We start from the raw sequence: 8,759 nt of genomic DNA, 5'->3' as shown, positions 1-8,759 counted from the left end.
CTATTTGCTATTTTAAGCTATCAGTACACTGTTTGTCATAATGACAATTGTCAAGTCAGCCTGATATCCATGTCGATTTCTGACCAGTCTGATAGATATCCGGATAAACTTGACAAATATTTGTCATCATGACAAACAGTGTACTGAGGGCTTAATTCAACGTTTTGAAACAGCAAGTGAATTGTACAACTCAGTTGAATTCAATTGACCTGCCAAAACTTGAACATATTCAACTTTCTTTTCATTCAAGTTTTTTTTATTTTTTAATTCGCAGGGTCTAAAGTCGAGCCATCAGCTCAGCAGAAGAAAAAAAATAAGCCGCAAAACCGGAAACAAGATGGCGTGGATGATGAGGCAGTGGGTGGCGGCGAGGCTTCAACGCCTGCCACAAAATAAACATTTAATTAAAACTACACAGAAAAAAAATAAATGAGTGAGAATAAAACTTTCAATTTGAAAATATTTCTTTAAATAAAACATTGTTATTCTGAATGCGAAATTGTTTCATTAAAAGTTTGAAAGTTTTCAAATGACATTCCCATCTTGTGTAAGTTTGGCAACATTGGTAATAAGTTTAATCCTTCTGGCAACTGATTGAGCTGTCAGTCGAAAAAAAGGCGCGACACGAAGTGCAAAACAGATTCAGTAAGGAATAGAGTAAATGGAAATAATTATTTCAACCAGCCTTGTTTTACCAAATCAGGAACATGTTCTAATGGAAAAGAATATGTTTTGTTGTGGTAAGTGTTATTAAATTATTATTACTATCCAGCATATCCAGCCATTTAATATTGAGTGTATTCTCTATTTCTTTCCAGCACCCGATGACCAGTTTCCGCAGAACCAAGGCAGCAGAAACCAACCAGTAACTGAGCAGATGAAGAACTCGGTGGCTCGGTGCTCAACACGGCCCTAAATGACCAGTTTTTCGCATAATCATTACAACAGCAACCGAGGCAGCAATCAACCAATAACTCGGTGCTCAACACATCCCTGATTGCCATTAATAACCCGGCCAGCCAGTCATCCCCAGCAGAAGCCACGTATGAATCAGTCTGATCCGGAAATGCATATCATTTTACTACATTGGTGTAATATAAATTTTAATTGTACGTTATAATGTAAATCAAAAATCGAAAAATGAATGAGATAATAAAATGGGAGAATGAACAAAATAATGTATTTTAAATGTTTATATTTTTATTGGGGATTATTGAACTCAAATTGAAAGTACACACTGCCTGTTGTATTAAAAGCATTACTAGTTGTTTTGATTGTAAAATACACACTTAGTTTTCAAAGAAAAATGTTATTTTAAGAAGTCAGCTTTTGTCAAACATTTTTTCGAAGTGACATTTTCGGCATTGGTACACACTTAACTCATTTTACAGTATTCGGTAAATTTTACCGAATTCTCAACAGCAGATCTGTTCGGTAATTATTTTACAGATTTTTTGTAATTTTTTCCATTGTTCAACTGTCAAAATCACCGAAAATCCGTAAAATTATTTACCGAACAGTTCTGCTGTTGAGATTTCGGTAAAATTTTACCGAATTCGGCGATTTATTTTAAGTGTGTAGATTTAACAATCTCATACTTTCTACTGAAAATCACTAACGAATTTTCTCATTTTTACCAACGTTTTTTTAATTTTACCAACGATTTTTTTTTGTGTGTATTATAATTATAATTAACTAAATTCCTTATATAAAAAAACCCAGATTAATCCACCTAGCAGTGATGATGCCTTTCTCGCTCTTTATAAAATGTGTCGAGAAAAATTCTTTAGAGAGGTCAAATAGAACAAATATAAAGCAATTAATGGTTTTGACTCGTGGAGAAACCATATCAAACCCGTCATAAAATCGGTTGTAGACGAAATCAGGGGCAGAAAAATTTTAACATGCTAAAAATCGAGTCATCACTGTATCTTGTACATATTCATTCATGGAATGATGCTATGGCAGTTTCATTGCAAAGAATTGAGAATAGTAGTTTGTGCAACTAGTTGCAAGAAGATGATTTTTTCAGCACGAGTATGATAAATCTGTACCAAAATGGTACAATTTTATTTACTTCACATGATCAATCAAAAAATCGTGTTGCTGCAGAAAACAAATAGATTCCATGTTATCGTGCCACATTAGGTGCTCGACAGACCATAGAGCGATAAATAAACCTGCCTTTGGAGAATTTGATGTCATGCTCACCAAATTATTTTATTTATTACGTGACACAGAAAATACACTGTTTGAACACCCACCCAAGCCAATTCAGCCAAATGTGGCCATGTAACCATTGTTCTAATGCTGGTTTTCCATTATAGCACCCATATGAGTGCTACATACTTGGAAAACCAGTATTTGCTATAATGGAAAATAATGGATTTTATGCAACCCATTTGAGTTGCATAATGTTCATGCATGTCATTGGTATGGAAAAGTAGGCCGTTTTATCACTCAAATGCTAACTGTAAACCAGGTATTATGATCAGAAATTGCAAAATATCTTTTTATGAATTTAAATTGTAAACAAATAATCAATCAAAAGCCTGAATCAGTACTGGAATTTCTCATTTTCAATGAGAGATGTCACGCGATGTTTACATATCTGCCCCTTTCAATATCTATAGAAACGCGAAGGATGAATGGCATGCTACAAAAATCTCAAAAAATATTTGTCCCGTGACAGGGCATGAAAGTGTGCAATATCTGCTTTATTTTTGTGTTTATTACCACTTTCAACCCGGTGAATTAAAGGAATATGATTAATTTATCGACTAGTCACAATTCTTTGCATATATGTATTAAAATAATTTAGAAACTTTAATTTTAAAATAAAGCACAACATCCTTTCATGACTGCCTTTCATGCGATATTGATCAAAGAACCCACGATTCTTTCATTTGGTCTCCTGAAATAGAAAAAGGTGCTTTGCTCTCTGTCTTATGATGATCACGACTTATTCCAGTACTGGCCTGAATGCGTCCATTTTTGAAAGAATTAAAACCAAAAATAGTGAACTATTCAAATTACATGTTCCGAAATCTGAAAAAAAATCGTTTCTTCGAAATATTGAGAATGTAGCTAAAACTATTTGGAGAGTCTACTCCGACTACAAGCTTTATCAGGATAAAGCAATAATAAGGAAACTCTTGATGTCGAAGTTGTCGTGTGACATTTTGTAATCTAAACAGACTGTAAGCGACACCTTTTAGAAAACCAAGTATGTATATGTGCACTAAGCATTTTTGACAAACTACATCCTATTTACATTATTATTAGGACGTGCCTTATCATTATCGGATAATAGTAAAAGAGTAAAAAATTGATTACCTAATAACTTTCCCTCAAAACCACAAACGCTCATTAATAATGAAATTTATTTGTTTAACGATAATTCAAATTAGCTCAAATCCTATTCTCGGTTGCGCATGAAATACTTGTGGTAGATAGAAGTGGGTTACGCCGGAAACTAATTGGAAGACTTGATACTTTGAATTTCCCTGATTAAAGCAGATTTCGCCATCTCCTAACTCACAAACCAATTGAGCAGCTTACTCCGATGTAGTGTAATTAGTCCTACAAAGGGTTTCAAAATTCCATCAACCGAGCTAGCGATTTTTGGATTTCAAGTTCTTTATTATATCCACGGAAATCAAATAGAACATGAGTTATGAGTATTAATCGAATGATTTAAGATAAACGCAATTGAAAAACGCTCGTTTCTATGAACATTGAAGTTACTCCCCCTCTATTTATGGAATATTTCTGTTCCAAAAAAGCGTGACTTGAGACAATTTTTAATCTGTATTTGTCGATGCCAATTCAATAGCTACGAAGTCACATACATTTTTTAATATTCATATACAGCAGAATAGAACTGCTATCGACTACGCGGCTTTTTCTACTCAGATCTCTCTTTGAACGTGCTCGAAAAGTAAGTTAGTTCTTAATACCTAATATTCTGGCTAAATTTTTTATGGTCAATTTAATACAAAACAATGGGCAGAAACTTAATGAAAACATGAAACAGGATTCGCCGTCCTATACAACTTGTTGTTAAACAAATTCAGACCAAGTGTCCCTAAACTAAGTGAACTTTTTAAATGCATTTTACTAATAAAATATTAGTTCTTGGGCTTCTTTTAAAAATGTTTTTTTTTTGTAAAAAAATATACATTGGCTAAAATTTTTTTTTTTTTACTTTGTATACGAGAAAGGCAAAAAATATATTGGCTAGAACTTTCGAGCCCAGAGTCCCAATTTTCATTGGAAAACAATCGGACAGGATTCCCCGTCGAACACAATTTGTTGCGCGCAAACCGGTTGATGAAAATTGATTGAAAAGTTGGCCTGACTTTCCACGCCTTTTTTGCTTAAAAATGTATTTTGACCATAGTATCTGATCCCGTCTGCCCAGTTCTCAATAGAAAGCAATGGGACGGGATCCCTCGTCGAACGCTACTTTTGCGAAACAATAGGTAATGGATAAGTGCCAAAAAAGTGAGCTAGATTTTTTCACTCGTCTTCGTCAAAAGATAAAGTATTTTGACCTTAACCTCTGAGCCCATAGTCCGACCCGGCCAATTTTCAATAGGAAACAATGGGACAGGATTCTGCGTCGAATGCAACTTGTTGCGAGTAAATCGGTTAAAGGTAAGTGCCTGAAAATGGGCTAGACTTTTCCACTCGTTGTTGTCTAAAAAAAAGTATTTTGACCATAACTTCTGAGCCCATAGTCCGATCCTGCCAATTTTGAATAGGAAACAATGGGACAGGATTCTGCGTCGAATGCAACTTGTTGCGAGTAAATTGGTTAAGGGTAAGTGCCTGAAAAATGGGCTAGATTTTTCCACTCGTTGTTGTCTAAAAAAAAGTATTTTCACCATAACTTCTGAGCCCATAGTCCGATCCTGCCAATTTTCAATAGGAAACAATGGGACAGGATTCTGCGACGAATGCATTTCGTTGCGAGCAAATCGGTCAAGGGTAAGTGCCTGAAAAATGGGCTAGACTTTTCCACTCGTTGTTGTCTAAAAAAAAGTATTTTGACCATAACTTCTGATCCCATAATCCGATCCGGCCAATTTTCAATAGGAAACAATGGGATAGGATTCTGCGTCGAATGCAACTTGTTGCAAGTAAATTGGTGAAGGATAAGTGCCTGAAAAATGGGCTAGACTTTTACACTCGTTGTTGTCTAAAAAAAAAGTATTTTGGCCATAACACTCGATCCCATAGTCCGATCTGGCCAATTTCAAATAGGAAACAATGGGACAGGATTCCGCGTCGAATGAAACTTGTTGCGAGCAAATCGGTTAGTGCCTAAAAAGTTGGCTAGACTTTTTGCGCACATACACACACATACACACACACACATACACACGCACACACATACACACACACATACACACACACACAGACATCACCTCGATTCGTCGAGCTGAGTCGATTGGTATATAACACTATGGGTCTCCGCGCCTTCTATAAAAAGTTTGTTTTTGGAGCGAACATATAGCCTTTACGTATACTTTGTATACGAGAAAGGCAAAAAGCAAAACATAGAAATGCAGTTATTTGTTAAAATTAAAAAAAACGCCTTCCAGATTGTAGCATAATCCATTTTATACTTATCCCTCTTCCATTCATTGGAAACCGCGAGCTTCTAACCAGGGTCGTTTAGCCAATATTGGACATTTAGTTTGAGTCACTAATTCCATATATGGAGAAAATGCAAAACATTGAAATGCAATTATTTTCCGAAAATCAAAAATGGCTCTCCAGATTGTTAGTCAATACTTAGTATAGGTCTCCTTCTTTCACCCAGTGGAAACCGCGAGCTCCTAACCAGGGTCGTTTAGCCAATATTCGACATTTAGTTTGAGTCACTAATTCCTTATATGGCGAAAAAAATATTGAAATGCGATTATTTTTCGAAAATCAAAAAATGGCTCTCCAGATTGTTAGTCAATACTTAGTATAGGTCTCCTTCTTCCATCCAGTGGAAACCGCGAGCTCCTAACCAGGGTCGTTTAGCCAATATTCGACATTTAGTTTGAGTCACTAATTCCTTATATGTCGAAAAAGCAAACCATTGAAATGCAATTATTCTTCGAAAATCAAAAATGGCTCTCCAGATTGTTAGTCAATACTTAGTATAGGTCTCCTTCTTCCATCCAGTGGAAACCGCGAGCTCCTAACCAGGGTCGTTTAGCCAATATTCGAAATTTAGTTTGAGTCACTAATTCCTTATATGGCGAAAAGGAAAAATATTGAAATGCAATTATTTTTCGAAAATCAAAAATGGCTCTCCAGATTGTTAGTCAATACTTAGTATAGGTCTCCTTCTTTCACCCAGTGGGAACTGCGAGCTCCTAACCAGGGTCGTTTAGCCAATATTCGACATTTAGTTTGAGTCACTAATTCCTTATATGGCGAAAAAGAAAAATATTGAAATGCGATTATTTTTCGAAAATCAAAAATGGCTCTCCAGATTGTTAGTCAATACTTAGAATAGGTCTCCTTCTTCCATCCAGTGGAAACCATGAGCTCCTAACCAGGGTCGTTTAGCCAATATTCGACATTTAGTTTGAGTCACTAATTCCTTATATGGCGAAAAAAAATATTGAAATGCGATTATTTTTCGAAAATCAAAAAATGGCTCTCCAGATTGTTAGTCAATACTTAGTATAGGTCTCCCTTCTTCCATCCAGTGGAAACCATGAGCTCCTAACCAGGGTCGTTTAGCCAATATTCGACATTTAGTTTGAGTCACTAATTCCTTATATGTCGAAAAGCAAACCATTGAAATGCAATTATTCTTCGAAATCAAAAATGGCTCTCCAGATTGTTAGTCAATACTTAGTATAGGTCTCCTTCTTTCACCCAGTGGAAACCGCGAGCTCCTAACCAGGGTCGTTTAGCCAATATTCAACATTTAGTTTGAGTCACTAATTCTTTATATGTCGAAAAAGCAAACCATTGAAATGCAATTATTTTTCGAAAATCAAACAATGGCTCTCCAGATTGTTAGTCAATACTTAGTATAGGTCTCCTTTTTCCATCCAGTGGAAACCGCGAGCTCCTAACTAGGGTCGTTTAGCCAATATTCGACATTTAGTTTGAGTCACTAATTCCTTATATGGCGAAAAAAAATATTGAAATGCGATTATTTTCGAAAATCAAAATGGCTCTCCATATTGTTAGTCAATACTTAGTATAGGTCTCCTTCTTCCATCCAGTGGAAACCGCGAGCTCCTAACCAGGGTCGTTTAGCCAATATTCGACATTTAGTTTGAGTCACTAATTCCTGATCTGTCGAGCGAGCAGACCAGTGAAAGGGAATTATTCTGCGGACTCGGAAAATGGCTCTCCATATTGTTAGTCAATACTTAGTATAGGTCTCCTTCTTTCACCCAGTGGAAACCGCGAGCTCCTAACCAGGGTCGTTTAGCCAATATTCGACATTTAGTTTGAGTCACTAATTCCTTATATGGCGAAAAAAATATTGAAATGCGATTATTTTTCGAAAATCAAAAATGGCTCTCCAGATTGTTAGTCAATACTTAGTATAGGTCTCCTTCTTCCATCCAGTGGAAACCGCGAGCTCCTAACCAGGGTCGTTTAGCCAATATTCGACATTTAGTTTGAGTCACTAATTCCTTATATGTCGAAAAAGCAAACCATTGAAATGCAATTAATTTTCGAAAATCAAACAATGGCTCCCCAGATTGTTAGTCAATACTTAGTATAGGTCTCCTTCTTTCACCCAGTGGAAACCGCGAGCTCCTAACCAGGGTCGTTTAGCCAATATTCGACATTTAGTTTGAGTCACTAATTCCTTATATGGCGAAAAAAAAATTTTGAAATGCGATTATTTTCGAAAATCAAAAATGGCTCTCCAGATTGTTAGTCAATACTTAGTATAGGTCTCCTTCTTCCATCCAGTGGAAACCGCGAGCTCCTAACTAGGGTCGTTTAGCCAATATTCGACATTTAGTTTGAGTCACTAATTCCTTATATGGCGAAAAAAAAATTTGAAATGCAATTATTCTTCGAAATCAAAAAATGGCTCTCCATATTGTTAGTCAATACTTAGTATAGGTCTCCTTCTTCCATCCAGTGGAAACCGCGAGCTCCTAACCAGGGTCGTTTAGCCAATATTCGACATTTAGTTTGAGTCACTAATTCCTTTATATGTCGAAAAAGCAAACCATTGAAATGCAATTATTCTTCGAAAATCAAAAATGGCTCTCCAGATTGTTAGTCAATACTTAGTATAGGTCTCCTTCTTTTCACCCAGTGGAAACCAAGCGAGCTCCTAACCAGGGTCGTTTAGCCAATATTCGACATTTAGTTTGAGTCACTAATTCTTTATATGGCGAAAAAAATATTGAAATGCGATTATTTTTCGAAAATAAAAAATGGCTCTCCAGATTGTTAGTCAATACTTAGTATAGGTCTCCTTCTTCCATCCAGTGGAAACCGCGAGCTCCTAACCAGGGTCGTTTAGCCAATATTCGACATTTAGTTTGAGTCACTAATTCCTTATATGTCGAAAAGCAAACCATTGAAATGCAATTATTCTTGGAAAAGCAAAAGATGGCTCTCCAGATTGTTAGTCAATACTTAGTATAGGTCTCCTTCTTTCACCCAGTGGAAACCGCGAGCTCCTAACCAGGGTCGTTTAGCCAATATTCGACATTTAGTTTGAGTCACTAATTCTTTATATGTCGAAAAACAACCATTGAAATGCA

The 8,759-nt window shown here is 36.0% G+C and overlaps 1 long non-coding RNA gene across 1 annotated transcript; it reads left to right on the top strand.

Annotated features, from left to right (window-relative positions):
- Positions 1 to 594: 594 nt before the first annotated feature.
- On the top strand, positions 595 to 1,182 carry LOC134204048 (uncharacterized). The gene is made up of 2 exons (XR_009977764.1): positions 595 to 740; positions 819 to 1,182. It is a non-coding gene; the product is annotated as an uncharacterized LOC134204048 (long non-coding RNA).
- Positions 1,183 to 8,759: the final 7,577 nt, after the last annotated feature.

This window comes from Armigeres subalbatus, unplaced genomic scaffold (assembly GCF_024139115.2).
Source record: "Armigeres subalbatus isolate Guangzhou_Male unplaced genomic scaffold, GZ_Asu_2 Contig37, whole genome shotgun sequence".
NCBI classification, from domain to species: domain Eukaryota; kingdom Metazoa; phylum Arthropoda; class Insecta; order Diptera; family Culicidae; genus Armigeres; species Armigeres subalbatus.
The sequence above is the reverse complement of the archived record's forward strand: the minus strand, read 5'-3'. Positions and strand labels throughout refer to the sequence as shown.